The sequence below is a fragment of the Hypanus sabinus genome, chromosome 2, assembly GCF_030144855.1.
Source record: "Hypanus sabinus isolate sHypSab1 chromosome 2, sHypSab1.hap1, whole genome shotgun sequence".
Classification (NCBI taxonomy): Eukaryota; Metazoa; Chordata; class Chondrichthyes; order Myliobatiformes; family Dasyatidae; genus Hypanus; species Hypanus sabinus.
The window spans coordinates 51,280,880-51,297,483 of record NC_082707.1 but is presented as its reverse complement, the minus strand read 5'-3'; the positions used below and the strand labels follow the sequence as shown (position 1 = coordinate 51,297,483).

The following is a 16,604-nucleotide window of genomic DNA, read 5'->3' as shown; positions in this document are numbered from 1 at the left end:
ACTGCTCTGAGGAACATGCAGGATTTCTGTATTTCAGAACTAAAATTATTGCCTTCCAATAAACAAGCATCTTCCTTTGTGCTAGACATGGCTCCAGCTGCTGGAAACATTTCTCCTGGATTTCCATTGACTTTGATGCTACTTGCTTCTGAATGGTGCATTAATTAAAGCAGTTTCCCTCACTTTGTCTGGAATTCAGCTCATTTGTTCATACCTGGACAAACACTTTAATGTGGTTAGGAGCTGAATCGGTTGTAGGATCAAGGAATCATGCAGCACAGAAACAGGCCATTCAGGCCATCAATTCATCAACCTAATCACTTACACTAATCCCATTTTATTCTCCCCACGTTCCCATCAGCATCTGTAAGACTCTACTGTGTAACCTCTCACTGGGAGTGATTTACAGTGGCCAATTAACTTACCAGTTTGGCACATATTTTGGATATTGCTGGAAACTGGAGCACCCAGAGAAAAGCCATGGAACCACTGGGAGAAAATGAAAGTATCACACTAAAGTCAGGGTTGAAGCTCGCTCACTGAAACCATGAGGTAGTGGTTCTATGAACAGTTTGACTGTGCAGCCCCCTTCTTTTGCACAGAAAAGTCTCCACAATATATAATTCTTCCCACCAGTATTACCTTCTCCAGATGCAATTGCAATAGTAGATTAACAAGACTGAGCTTGAATATATTTTTAAAGTTCGAAATACATTTATTACTGAAGTATTTATACAGTATAGAAACTTGAGATCCATCTTCTTGTAGGTAGCACAAAACAAGGAAAATCAAAGAGCGCATTTTTAAAAAGCCCACACAACAGGACCATCAAGCGTGCAAAAGAAACCAACAAATCGTGCAAACAACCAAAAGCGAACAAGTAACACACAGAACATTAAACATCAGACCGCAGAATCCCCAACCACAAACCGCCAAGGAGAGTGAAGCCAATCCAGGAGCCAACAGTTGTGGACACAGCCACTGAGTCAGTCAGTTCAGCGAGGTGCCGATGGCTGAGGGTCACAGCTGCAGATCCAAATCAGATCAGAAGTGCCCCGATCAAATCGTGCAAATAGTAAAGCGTGTTCAGTGCTGAGGACATTACACATCAAACCTCAGCCTAAGGTGAGCCCACAGTCACAAGCCACTGAGGAAATTGAACCTTGCAGTGTGGGACCAAGACTCCTACATGTTCTGCCGGCAGCAACAGAAGAGAGACCGGACAAACGCATGCAAATAGCACTGAACTCCCATTCATTTAACACTTTTGCCCTTGTCAATTTTAATCTTCCTCAGTGATTTAATCAGCATGGAGTAATGGAACTGATCATGGGTTCTTGTTCCGCCATTAGGTTGGCCAATACTGTACTTCACACCAAGTCACCCAGGAGATCACAGAAGCACCTAAAAATATATTCATAAAAGGAAAGTTACAGGTTTTGTAAAATGTTGCCACTGGTCACAGGTGCCATCTTACCAACATCTTTTCCCCTCATGTTAGTACTCATGCCATTTACTGCAGGTCCAATCTGATTGTAGTGTCTCTCAAGTCTCAACAGCCTCAGTCACAGTCCTCATCTGGAAAATACTCAATACCCACACCAATCAGTGATTTTGTAAGGAGCATTTTTCATCAGATGACAGACCACGAGGAATAGCAATCAGTCCAGGCTTTGCTTACCCTTGTTTAACTTGCGGTGTATTAGGGACTTCCAAGTCCTTGCTTTGCAAGCGTGTATTCCGGTGTACCATGTACATCCACATCTATAGAATGCTGCGAACTCACTATCATCCTTTAGGAAACAGAGCATTTCCTGGAAGGATTGCATCTGTTCGAAGTCCATTGGCAGGATGTTGCTTCATTAATTGAATGGTAGCTCAATTATGTCATCAGAAGGAGTTTGTGGTCACCTGAGTTTCTGTTTTGGAGGTGGTACCTTGCTTGGTATCTACTGGCCTGTCAGATTTTGTTCTTGCCGGGCGCGGTGGCGCGCGCCTGTAATCCGGCTACTCGGAGACTGAGGCCAGGAGGTCTGGGCTGCTGCGGGCTGTGCCGATCGGGTGTCCTCACAAGATGGGCATCTATATGGTGTTCCCGGAGGAGTCCGGAATCACCAGGTTGAGTGAAGAGGGGTAAATCAGCCCAGGTCGGAAACAGAGCAGGTCAAAGCCCCCGTGCCCATCCGTGGTGGGATCGCACCTGTGAATAGATGCTGCAGCGCAGCCTGGTCAACACAGTGAAATACGGTCTCTTATATAAAAAAAAAAGATTTTGTTCTTGTCTTTTGCTTTCATGTTCTAGTACAGCTGAGTGATGTAACGGGTCAATTCAGAAGATATCAAGAGTCAGTTCTATCAATAGTCTTTGGTTGGGAGTCACCTATAGATCAAACTCGATAAACAGTTCCTTGATGAAATTACGGACAATATTTTTCCTTAAAGGCCATAGACCAGAGTGGAAACTATCAACTTCGTGACTTGGAGACACTTGGTAATATTGGACCCTACTTAATATGTTGGTTTGCTCATGGATCTGTGTCAGGTGGAGGGAGCTGATTCTCTGCGGATTGCAGGCTGAATTCTCTGGAGATTCTTCCTGTTGCAGGTTTGGAACCTGCAATTGCATTTTTGATTTAAATAACCAAATTTTTTAATTTTTAAAATTGATCCTACATATATAAATATTAAAATTGTGTTTGGGTATAGTTTGTATCAGTCCCTCATAATTTGGTTTTGCAAGTTCAAAACTTGCATGAATTATGAATTATTGTTAGCTTGTGAGTTATTTCATTCTCTTTCTGATGTGCTTCTCCCAGATATTTAGACTATCTGTTTTATCAAAGATCTTCTCATTTTCCAAGTAACTTATTGTGAAGTATAGAAATGATTACTCAGCGTTTTCTCACAATAAAATTATTACAAGTGAGTTTTCCATTTGCAGGGGATCATGCACTTTTTGAGTTGCGATTCCTTACCACAACAGTTGAGGAAATTGGTATATTCCTGTGTTGAGATGCATTGTAACAAAAAACGGAGGTAGTTAAACTCCTATTACTTAAGCAAAGTATGGCAAATAAAAAAACGAATTTACAAATACAAGTTGCATATTCAAAGTTGTCATTTGTAGATTATGAGACTAGGCAGCATAAATGTTTGTAGTTACGAGCTACTTTGTTGCTAATTGATTCGCAACAATTAATAGCTTTGTTAATTTTAAAGAAGTGCATTTTCTGTATCTTTCATGGAATTGACTTTGAGTGTCTTCTCTCAGAAAGTGGAGACAAGGTCACCGAAGGTATTAATGGAGGAAGTAGGTACACTTTGAAAGATCGGTATTCATGACTATGGGAAAATGGCACAGGAAGTTGATGCCTGGGGTAGATCAGCCAGGATAATTTTGAATGCTGCTGCCAGCTCTTGGGTTTGTGTCCTAATCTTTCTCCTATTTTCTTACGTTCTTGTGTTGCGTGGACTTTTTGTTCATTGTCTCCAACGATCTGTAATTTTTTTTCTAATTGTAGAGGACTGGGTGAGCTGGCCCTACTTTACCAACCAATCCTGCCTCCACACCACCCTTCTCCCCCAACACCTTCTCCCAGGACTTTGTGGGCACCAACCAGCATCGATCTGCATCTGAACTGAGGAGACCTCGGGCAGTGTAACCAGAAGCACCCCTCTGGTTGCCAGAATGTCAAAGGCTTTTAACTGAAACCTGTCCCTCAGCTGTACATCCTGTAGCTCATGACTCACTGGTTTATCCGAACTGGATGCCGAGGCCAAAACCTGCTCCATACCCATAATTCGGACATTGAGGTGTGAAAGATAATGGAACTATGGACAATGAAGTGCAAATACATTTAAGAACTTCAGCAATTGAAATAAAAATGGAATAAAAAAATAAGAATGAAAAGTAAGGTTAATTAAAACATTGAGAAATAATTAAAACCAAGAAACAAAAATCAAAATTAAAAAATGCTTACTTTCCCTTTTTGCAAAGTAAAGTGAATGCAGATGTTGGAAATCTGATATCAATCAGAAAATGTTGGATACACTTAGCAAGTCAAGCAGAGGAGAAAGAAGCAATTAGCATTTCAGGCTGATGATCTTTCTTCAGTTCTGTTGGCTATGATGGTAGCCATCACTTTTTATAGATATTATCTGCTCTGCTGAGTAATTCAAACAGTTTCTGCTTCAATATCTCTTCCTCTTTGGATCCTAATCTGCAGACCTTGAATTTCCATTCACATCAATGGAATTTTAGATTTCTCTTTCTAGTCCAGCTGGCCATAAGATCCAAGAGACGATTCCCAGTTAATTCAATCAAAATTGGGCCCTGCCATTGGACTCCATGGACAAAATATAATGGCAGAATCAGCAACCAGAACTATCGGTAAGTCCCCAATTCGCTATTTATGCGCATGTCCAGGAAATCCATTAACTTGACCAGCTCAATGCAGCTTGCAGACACCTTAACTCAACTGTAAATTATTCCTAATGTGTAGGTGAGTGGTGGTGCTAGAAGGCCCTGGCTCTTGATGATTCTGGGGCCTGTTATGCAGTAGCCTGGCCTTAGCAACCATGCCAAATGAAAGACAGAGTCCATGGGAATTCAACCAGTCAAAGGTATTATGCAGATGAAGATTTCAAAATGAGGATTGTCAGTATCTAACATAGGAATGCAGTTTAAAGAATAATTACTTAAGGAAATACGAAGAGCTTGAACCATGCTTGAGCAATCAAAGTGAAGCTTTGTTTTCTTTGGAAGGTAATTGGCAAAAGAAATTGTGTGCCTGGGAAACATATTTTGGATCATTTTGGATTGATTGTAATCCAAAACGGTATTCATGAAAGTCTGTTGGAAATGTTTCATTCGTGATATTTAATGGAGATTTGGAGCCAGGATTTGGGGAAACAGTAAATGAGTGAAACTGATTGGGTAGCTTCCCAAGGAAATGGTATAGGAGAAAAATTAGGCCATTTAGCCCATCGAGTCTGCTCTGCCATTTCATCATACCTGATCCATCTCCCTCTCAGCCCAATCTCCTGCCTTCTCCCCATATCCCTTCATGCCCTGACTAATCCAGAACCTATCGACTTCCATCTTAGATAAACCTAACCAATTGCCTTCCCAGCCACATGTGGCAACAAATTCCACAGGTTCACCGCTCTTTAGTTAAAGAAATTCCTCCTCTTCTGTTCTAAATGATTGCCCCTCTATTCTGAGGATGTGTCCTCTGGTCTTAGACTTCTCCTCCACAAGATGCATCATCACCATATCCACTCTATTGAGGCTTTTCAACATTCGATAGGTTTCAATGACGTCCCCCCCATTCATTCGAATTCCAGTGTGTAAAGGCCCAGAGAAATCAAGCACTCCTCATATGATAAGCCTTTCAATCCCAGAATCATTTTGTGAATCTCCCTTGAAACCCCTCCAATATCAGCACATCCTTTCTTAGATAAGGGGCCAAACCTGCTCACAATACTCCAGATGAGGCCTCACCAGTGCCTTATAAAGCCTCAGCATTACAACCTTGCTTTTATATTTTAGGCCTCTCGAAATGAATACCAACCGTAATGACCTTCCTCACCACCTGATGTAGGCATAATGTGTTGTTTCTTTATGCTGTAACTTTCCATAAATTTCTGGAACATTGTAATGATAGCTACAAGTGATTTTAATCAATGTACCCAAATATTGTAAATCACTAGTTTTGTAGTTGGCTTAATAAATCAGATTAACAAATGAGATGCCCTTATCCCTAAATGGAGTATTTGCATAAACTATATTGTAGGGGAATCTTTTATATTTTCAAATATTAAACAAAATTCTTAGTGCATATTTTAAATAAGCTTGGCTTGTTATTATACAAAATAAAATGTACTTTTGTCAAGGCATTCTACAAGAACTTTTTCATTATTACTTTCTTAAGGCCTTCGTGTGGAATTCAAAAGGGTTTCTCCCAATTTCTGTCATGTGAGTGGAAAATCATTAGATGTGGTATAAGTCAAGTCAAGTCAAGTCACTTTTATTGTCATCTCAACCATAACTGCTGGTCCAGTGCATAGTGAAAATGAGACAACGTTTTTCAGGACCATGGTGTTACATGACACAGTACAAAAACTAGATTGAACTATGTAAAAAAAACACAACATAGAGAAAGCTACACTAGACTACAGACCTACACAGCACTACATAAAGTGCACAAAAACAGTGCAGGCATTACAATAAATAATAAACAGGACAATAGGGCAAGGTGTCAGTCCAGGCTTCGAGTATTGAGGAGTCTGAGTTATAATTAACTCATAATTATGATTATGTAAAATTAGATATTTTTACCATTTTGCCAAGATTTTCAATAATCTTCCACCAAATCTTCAGGCTTCATGAAATAAATATTATCAGGTATTTTGTGCACAATTTTCTGTTCTTTCTAATAGATGCAATAAAGGATAGATTATGTTTTTGAAAGAAACTGTGGGAAAACTGAACTACCAGTTTAGAGCAAACAGTATTTACTGTTCACTTTGGCTGTTTTCAGCTGGTAGTTACCTTTATCCTGGTTTATTGAGGATATGCAGTCTATTGCTTGGCTTCTGACATGTAGTAGCTCTGTGGACAATTTCATGTCAGTCATACAAAGGGAGGCCAGTGGAACAATATGACAAAGCCTGGGTCTTCTGTCTCTCATTGCACTGTCACTCACTAATAAGGGTACTCCTGAGTATTTGCACATGTTTCTCCAAGATACTGCATTCTCTTTATGGTGTGGGGTAGAGTTCACAATGGCGAACAGTGTCATTCTGAAAACTCTAAATTTCTCTTGAGGTGAACTGGTTTCTGTTGGCTCTGGTTTTCTCAGAAATCTCTTGTTCAACAAATCAAATTTGAACTTTAATTGCATTTGGTCTATGCTCAAGTTCTTCATCCTCAAAAGGTTGAAGTAATAGTGTACATCTCTTAAGATAGCAATCTTGAGATTGTGTGTGAACACCATGTGCCATTGTTCAAGTGGAATGTCACTGTCATCCCTTCTTATTGACACTATGTTGACACCATTCCCTCCATATCTTTGTGGGTGACAGGCTGCCATTTTATCCAAGTGATCTACGTCTATGTTCTGGAGTAATTCCTCTTGCACCTTTTTGGGTTTTGTTGTTTCTGGATTCAGCTCGAGGCCCATCTTTTTCCAGTGAGAAGCCATCTCTGATTGATCAATCCAGGGAGAAGCGGTAGATGTTTACCCCCCAAGCTGGTATATACAAGGCAACACATTGACACTCAGTGAACACTTTATTAGGTACCTCCTGTATCTAATAAAGTAGCCACTAGTGTATGTCCGTGGTCCTCTGCTGCTGTAGCCCATCCACTTAAAGGTTTGACGTGTTGTGCATTCAGAGATGCTCTTCTGCACACCGCTGTTGTAGAACGTGGTGATTTGAGTTATTGTCGCCTTCCTGTCATGTTGAACTAGTCTGACCATTCTCCTCTGGCCTCTCATTTTTGCCATGAAGCTGCTGTTCACTGGAGTTTTTTGCTTTTTCGCACCATTCTCTATGAACTCTCGAGACTGTTGTGTGTGAGATCAGCAGTTTCTGAGATAGTCAAACCATCCCGTCTGGCACCAACAATCATTCCGCAGTCAAAGTCACTTAGATCACATTTCTTCTCCATTCTGATGTCTGGTCTCAACAACAACTGAACCGTATGACCATGTCTGCATGCTTTTATGAATTGAGTTGCGGACTCATGATTGGTTGAGTACTTACTTGGATGGACATGTTGGCTGATATAGGTGAACATAATAAAGTGATCACTGAGTGAAAAGTTGTAGCTGCAAAAGGAATGTTCAAGACTGCAGAACTCTTACATTGTTTGAGAAATGGACACTCCGCATGATTCTGGTATCCAATACTATCATTATACAAACACATTACTGGTGCTCCTCTCCCCCTTTCTTTCTCGCTAGGCCTCCTGCCCCATGATCCTTTCCCTTCTCCAGCTCTGTATCCCTTTTGCCAATCACCTGTCTGGCTCTCAGCTCCACCCCACCCCCTCCGGTCTTCTCCTATCATTTCGCATTTACCCCTCCCCCTTCTACTTTTTTCAAATCTCTTACTATCTTTCCTTTCAGTTAGTCCTGGCGAAGGGTCTTGGCCCGAAACGTCGACAGTGCTTTTCCCTGTAGATGCTGCCTGGCCTGCTGTGTTCCACCAGCATTTTGTGTGTGTTGCTTGAATTTCCAGCATCTGCAGATTTCTTCGTGTTAACTTATTTATTAATTTGTTTTATTTAGGGATGCAGCACAACAGCAGGCCCTTCTGCCCACAAGCCAATTACACCCATGTGACCAACTAACCTATTGACCCCGACCTCTTTGGAGGAAACTGGAGTACCCAAAGGAGACCCATGTGGTCATAGCGAGAATGTAGTAATTCCTTACGGACAGTGGCAGGAATTGAACTCAGTTTGCTGTTGCTGTTGTAGCGTTATGCTAACTGCTACACTACTGTGCCACCCACTTGCAAATGTAGAGGGAACAGCATGGTCCACGGTTGAAGATAGATTACAAATATCTCCCTGGAATGGGTTCATTACTGTCTTGTGTACCAAGGTACAACAAAAATGGTGTCTTGCATACAAATCATACAAATCAATACAATGCATTGAGGTAGTACTAAATAAAGTGATTACAAAACGTAGAATAATGTGTAATAGCAACAGAGAAAGTGCAGCACACGTAGACAATAAGGTGTAAGATCATAATGAGATTCATTGTAAGTCAAGAGTCCATCTGATCATACTAGGGAACCATTCAGTAATCTGAAAACAGTGGGATAGAAACTGCCTTTGAGCTGTGGGGGGTATGTGCTTTCAGCTGCTATGCCATCAGGCTCAAGGACGGCTTCTGCCTTGTTATATTTTTCAAGCTATCTCTAAACCACTTGCTGATAAAGTATCTGTAACCTCCCCTGTTTATTGCCCTTTCTCTGATCTTCTTAGTCTGATTCTGTAAATATGCCTTGATGCTATTTGTATTTCAGAATAAAATCACAACTCAGATCTCAAGAACAACCTTTGAAGCTGTTGTACATATGTTCTTTATGTACATTTGTGCATAAAGTTGCTGACTACCTTCTACTGTGATTTCAGTGGAGAGAACCGTGGTACATCACACTTGGCTTTCAAAATCGTGTATCTTCTTTCTGCTGATGTTAGTGTGTAAACTGGAATTGTCATTGAGATGAAGCCGGGCTGTTCTCAAGTCTTTAGAGGAGGCGTATCCTTTTCAGGCAGCCCCAAGGGTTTGAGGGTGCTTTCCTTCTATTTGAGTTCTTTGGGTTCTGAGGTGGTTAATGAAATTAGTGTGGGATCTGCAGAATTTGCCACAGCTGGGGCAGGAGATGGTCAAAGGGGTGAGCTGCTGGTGAGTTTTGGAAATGGCGCATCTTTCCATTGTTTTCCTGTTCTCCTGGTGAATAGACTCGAGATTCTTGCTACTATCTCCAATTCTCCATTTTGAGCAGGTGTACTGAGGATGCTGATGAGTTGGTGGGAATGAGATCTTTTATCAGGCAGACTTTGAGAAGATTATGTGTCTTCCCAATTCTCCCTAGCTATGATGGAGTTCAAGTGATGCATCCGTTTCTGCAGTCTAGTGTTGGGCATTGGAATGATGTTACTATCCATCAGAACGGGTAGTATGAATGCATAGCAGCTAGAGTAACACTTTACAGTGCCAGCAATTGTAAACATTTCCCCATGAACACGTGGGTTTCCTCTGAGTACTCTGGTTTCCTCCCACATTCCGAAGATGTATGGTTTAGTAGGATGTGGAAGTGCTTTCTTTGCCCTGGAACCACGGTGACACTTGTGGGCTGCCCCCAGCACATCCTCAGACTGTGCCGGCCATATTTCACTGTAGGTTTTTGATGTTCCGATGTACATTTCACAAATAAAGCTGATCTTTAAAAATCTTTAGAATTTACAGAGTAATTTGTGTCTTAATAGGGGGAATGTTGGCCTGACAGAGGCATATTTGCTGAGTGCTTTGAGATGTCAGGACTGGGCTAGTCTGAGAAAGCTTCTCAATTGTTTCTTGTCCTTTGAAGCTCTCAGTTGTGCGATCGCTGTTAACATTTTCAGGGCACGGCTCAGCTCTGTTTTCTTGACAACACTGTTTACTCTTTCTTCTTGATCCCAGGCCTACAGCTTTCTGTTGCTCCTCTCAGCCACCGTCAACTACTGTGGCAACTGCTCCTTTGCATTCTCTCCAAGACTCGTTTGCTTCTGCTGAAACACACCCTGGCTTTTCCTAAGGCCATTTCATAGAATTGGAACTCTGCTGTTCAAATGTCATCAGTGAAGGTTCTTCATTAAGTTTTGCAAACTAGTAATTGACCTTCTGATTTACTGTTTAAAAAGATCTGCTCAGGCATTTTTAATAAATTTGTAGAGATCTCAGGCTTGCAATGAAGAGATGCAATGAAATGCTGCATTCTCCCTTATCAGCTGGAACTACGGGATTTGTTCTCAGTAAACATTTTCTTTGATTCTCATTAGCAAACCTTGCTTAAGTTCTAATGGACTCACATTATCCATGATCAAAATGAATTACCAGAATTCCTTAGAAAGAAGGCCTTTATCTCTTGCAATGGTGTTACTAAATGATTCTTCTGCATTATCCAGCCTGCTCTATGCTGATGGGTTAGAAATGTAAGGTTCTGTTAACCGTTCATCTCCTGGATCCAGAATCCAGCAGATAACTAGCACCCTGGTTAACCATTCACTCGTCTTTTCTTGGAGTATCATGTGTTCACAAATTTTCCTTCTGTGTTTATTTATTGAGCACTTTGGGCTTGTGCAGGGAGTTGGAGACCGCTGGGCTCTGAGGATTGTTGATCACCTGAAATGGGTTAATTATTGTTTTACGAGAGTCGTTAATCATATAGAGTTCCTTAAGCTTTTTCTCGAGTGACTCACTCTTTGTGTTGTGTATTTATTATTTTAGTAATCCTGAATATATATATTGGTTGATTAAGCAGTTTTGCTCATTTAACTAATTAATTACAGGTTATAGATATAAACATTGGAGTTACATAAGTCATCATGCTACCACGTGATACGTGCATGCCTCAATAAAAGTAAATTCAAAGTTAGACCAGCCTTCCTGGATGCCTGTCTTCCTTTCAAATGGTTTAATGTTTTGAAGGCACATAGGCGATGAGGTGTTTTTAAAACGAACCCAAGGCGGCTGCTGACTCGTCAATTGCAGTGAGACTTTCAAGTTAAAAGAACTGCGCAGTGAGGAATGGTTGAGTGAAAAGTAGCACTGCGCGTATTCTTCAGAAGGGAAGATGCAATCAAGTTTAAAAAAAACAATCAAAACGGAAGAATTCAAAGGTTCATAAAGAGTGAGTAGCAGGTGATAATCATCATAAAAAACATAAATGGCGAGATGTTAGAAAAACTAACACATTTGCTTACACAAAATATATATATAATGAGTTAATTCAGCAAATTATGAATGAAATGGTAATTGAGAAACAGGAACCAATTTTGCTGAGTGCATTGGGTTTAAAGGCATACAGTTTGCTTCGAAATCTGATTGCTCCAACCAAACCATCCAAAATGAGCTTTGCTGATATTGTAAAAGGAATGCAGAAACTTTTAGAATCAAGGTCATTATTGATTGCAGACTGCTTTAGGCTACCTAAGGAGAGTAAAAAAACGGGTAGTCCATTTCAGTGTACAGGGTTGAATTGAAGAGATTGTCTCAGCATTGTCAGTTCACAATGACCTTAATGACACACTGAGAGATCGTTTAGTTTGTGAAATCTTACAAAATAGCATTCACAACTGGCTCCTAACTGAAGCACAATTTATCTTTAAAAGAGCAGTTGAAGTTGCAGTTTCATTGGAAACAACAGACAGAGGTGCAATCGAGTTGCAGTCAAGAAAGAAACTGAGCATGAACACAACGATAATGTCTGAACGGGAACTGGCCTGGCTGAACAAATAGTGTTACCCTTGTGGCTCGGGCTCACAAACTCCAGACCAATGTAGATTTAAAGGTGAAACTTGCAGAAAATGCAACAAAGTAGGACACATACAAAGACCATGTTGGGGAGGCAAAAATAAGTGGTTTGCACAGACAAGAGAAAAAGATGAAAAGTCAAGTTTCAAAGAGAGCACTAATCTGCAGGCTGTTGATGAAAAATCTGATAATGATGAGAGTGACAAGGGACTGTGTAATCTAGAGCTTTACAATGCGAAAACTAACCAATATGGCTTACAGCTGGTGAACAGCAAGTTAATTAAAATTGAATTAGTCACTGGCTCAGTCATTCCACAAAATGAGTTTGAGAAGAATTTCAAAGACACTAAATTGAAGCCTGCAGATATCCACCTAAGAACTTCTACTGCAGAAAACTGCATTTGTGAGAGTGAAATACAATGACCAACAAACTAAACTGAGATTATGTGTGGTAAAAATAGGAGGACCAGCACTGTGGGGGCACGATTGGCTGAAACAACTACAACTTGATTGGAGATCCATCCGCCATTTGCATGCCACATCCTCTGCAATGAAACCAACTGAAAGTGAATTAAGAAAGGTACTGGATGATGCCACAATATTCTCCAGGTTGTACCCCATGAGCTGTTGTCAAACAAATAACAAGGGGATGTCGGTGCCAACCTCTGTGTCTCTGATTGGAAAGCATGTCAGACCAAGGAAGGACCAGGCTGCTCAGAGGAAGCATGGTCGTGACAAAAACAGTGGTCCGACTACAACAATTTTTGCAGGCAACATATCTGAGAAAGACTCTGATATGTTAATCAAGCAATTACTTGTGAAATGTGTCTTGGTTTTAAGTTGAAAGAGAATTCAAGGAGCTTCAGGGAAGTTGCAAGCATTCAGCTTTGATACAGAACCAGAATCCACTCTGTGTGTATCGGGGTTAGTGCATGATCTTCACGTGGGAGACAAAAAGCCGCTTGTAAAAGTGGATGCAAAGACCAAAGCCCAGCTGGATGAATGGAAGGTCAAAAAGAAAGCTGTGAATGGAAATATGAAAACAGAGAGTTCGTCAGACAATGTTGTGGATACGGAAACCAAGAGGAGAGATTTGATCATAAAGGGAGCAATAGCAGGATTAGTGAATACTTCAATGAACTAAGTTCATCTTCCCATGATCAAGATGCACAAACCAGAAGAATGAAGGTAGCTACTGCTGTCAGCGTCACTTCCTGCAGTCTCAGAGTCAACTCCTACAACCACCACGGAGGAGGCCCCAGAACCTGAGATTGATTCACAGCCACAAGTCTCACCTGCCAAGCAGAGTGACCCCCTTGGCAGGAAAGACGTTATCCCACAATAGTAAGAAATCCTCCACAGCAAATAAATCTTTAGGTCTGAATGGGACAACTTAAAATTTACTATGCTGTGGATGTCCGTACAGTAGTTATATAATATACTGGTGTGTATAGTTGAGATGCATTCTCTATTGAGTTGGAGTTTATAGCTAGGCAGGGAGGACTGTTGTGTATTTAATTTTTAAATAATACTTGAAGAATCCTGTAAATATATATATATATAGGTTGATTAAGCATTCTTTTTTGTTTAAATAGTTCATTACGGGTTATATGTATAAATACGTGAATTACATACATCATCACGCTACCAGGTGATAGGTACATGCCTTGCTAAAAGTGAACTCAAAGTTAGACCCCTATTCCTGGACTCCCATGTCTTTCTTTGAATTAGTTTGATATTTTGAAGGCATAAAGCAAAATACTTTGTTATGTAGTCTCCTGGTGCTTCCTGTTTAAACTTGTTAAGTTTATTTTGATAGGTTTGGGGACTCTGTGTTACTCGTCTTATTGTAGTGGGTGCCCAATTAGCACTAATCGCGAGGTCCTCATTTGAGAATGTTATGTTTCAGGGTGTGGCTTGCCTGAGGCCCTGATGTTCTGTTGGAATTCTTATGAAATCTCCATCAATCTGTCTTTCCTCTGCACTTGGGTTGCCACATTGCCAGCACACATCGTGACAGCTTATAAACAAAACTACAATTTCTCTTCTGTGATGCCAGAAATTCAAAATTAACACAAAACGTGCAGAAGGATGCAAGTTGACCATTTGGTAAAGGCTTCTTCCTTCAACGCCATTCCAGGCAGAGTTCCTGAGACCTTGGCAGGTTCTTACATCATTGAGTCATAGCTACAGAGTACTACAACACAGGAAAAGGCCAAAAACCCAGAGCATGAGAGAGATCAAAGGAAATGACTTTTGCCGCAGTCACAGTTGTTGGTCTGCGCTATCTGCCGGTGTTAGGTTGGCGATCCAGCTCTCTTTTTCATACAATAAGCAGCCATGAATACCCACCCTTTGGCTCATTATAGTTTACAGTTATGAACATGACTGGTTAGACAAGTGTTGATATGAATATTTGAAATGTATCTTCACAATGAAATATGATCATGGAATTTTACAAACTCTAAAAAGTTCCCAAAGTTTTTATGGCATAGTATACAGCATCTCTTTGTCATTCCATAACCCTCTATATTTTTAATAAGGAAGGAATGAAAAGCTTGCCACGGTTGTAGCCAGCTCAGCCACAAACTTACTGAATGGCAGAACAGGAGTGGTCTAATCCTGATTTGTATGTTAGTATCTGCAAGCTTCAGTCGTAACGAAAGCAACCTCCACAGGTTACACTTCTGACGTGAAACTGGATGAAAAAGCTTGCAAATTGGTAGAGTGTGAACATAACCCCAGATCTTACACAAACAATAAGAGCTCTCATTGTTCTGATAAGCAATATCAACTTGTAACTTGACACCGCCACCTGGTGGAGCATTTTGTCCAAACATATAAAGCACAATATTATTTTCTAAATGCAGCCCGAGGTTTTCCAATAGGATAATGCAGTGGAACTTTGGAAATTTTCAAAGCAATTGTGCAGAATTTACCAAAGTCAGTAAATTACTTAAAATCAGTTGTAGTAAAATCTTCCTTGTGTCAGAGAGGTAGCCTTTAATATTTCTATGAGCCTTGTCTGCCATCTAGTGGAATTGATCTGCAATTTCTTTGTGCATTCTTAGCTTTATTAAAGATTCAACAAATTGACATTTATTTGCATGATCAGACCCAAAGAAAATATAATAATATTCTCTAAAATTTACTGCAATATCCATCTAGCACAATACAAATCTCTGAATTCTTTGCCAGCATTATAAAGGCTTTGGATATTTTCTGATTGAACACATTTAGAATCAAGGTAGTTGTGAATCATTTGGAAGTGTTAAACAAAACTTCAACAGGAGAAGTATGTTCAAAGAATTCCAAGAGTTCTTTGTTCATCATTTGTGTGCCAGAGTTTCTACTCTGTGCGGCTGCCACGTGACCGTGCCTGCCCACCATGGTGTTGTGCTTTGTTTGTAGCACTTCAGGAAATGTTGCAAACAATTGCATGTAATAAATGTACCTGTTGAGCACAACACAACACACTGGCAACACTTGTGGAAAATTTTACAGACTCTGCTGTGTTTGGCTGAGTAAGGTCGTTAAGGTTCAGTCAAAAATGAAGGAAAATATAAAAGAAGATAGAGAGGAAGACATAATGTGTGAGCTGGTTTGCCAGGAATGTTTTAAAATCCACCTCAGTTCTCATAATTCTAGACATTAAAAACTTACCTTCGTAAATTAAATATCCAACCAACTCTGAAATCCAATGTAAAATGTTTCCTCTTTATTTTTAGAACAGGCAGAACAGCCAAACCATAAGCACAAGGTCAATAGATTTTCAGCATATAAATAGGTTACCAAATAGTGGGTTGGGCCTTGCTGGGAAGGTAACAACATACTAACAGTGCACACTGTTATTAATGTGTGTATTGACCAAAAAACCCAGTGGATTCAAAGATGCATAGTAAATTGTGAATATCTGGAATTTTCCATTCACTCAACATTATGATTTGCTCTACTCAAGCAATAAATCTTCTGTTATTTTTAAGATCTTATTGGTTTTGTGTATTAAACCTGTGAGTTAGAGTAACATTATACTCTATTTTACACTTGAAGTCAGAAAGTTAGATCCTTTATTCAGTGGCATTCTAATATGATATTAACCAACCTGATCCAGAACTTGAATAACTAAAACTTACATTCCTTCAGTTACTAAATTGTTTAAGTAATGTTAAATTTAACTTTTTATATTTAAAACTTTTTATTTTTAAATTTAACTCTTTCATCTTAAGCCTTTTCTCTTCCCCCTTTACCTTCTGCATCTGCTCCATCCTCCCATTCAGCCATCCCCCTTTTCTCTTTTCTAAATGTCATTGGTTAAGTGATATCATGTCAATCCCACTTTTCAGGCTGTTATCAAACATCCTTCCAACAGGTTATGCAATGGAGCTGAAGGGCGTAGAAAGAGGAGCAAGCAATAAGATTTGTTCAAGCAGGTTCCTGACTATGACTCGAGCTTAGAAATGGAAATGTTCCTTGGGCTTGTTGTCATAAACACTGTATCAGAGCAACTGGAAATGTATGCATTATGTTGTAAGGTTGAACATGCTAGGCTTGTATCCAGTTAGTGGA

General features: G+C 40.1%; 1 long non-coding RNA gene across 1 annotated transcript in view; it reads right to left on the bottom strand.

The window, feature by feature from the left end:
* The window catches only part of LOC132378673 (uncharacterized), a 45,956-nt gene extending 29,557 nt beyond the window's left edge, over positions 1-16,399 (bottom strand). Inside the window, exon 1 of the long non-coding RNA XR_009507153.1 lies at positions 15,702-16,399. This is a non-coding gene — a long non-coding RNA (uncharacterized LOC132378673). The remainder of the gene's footprint in view (positions 1-15,701) is intronic.
* Between the last annotated feature and the right edge of the window lie 205 nt (positions 16,400-16,604).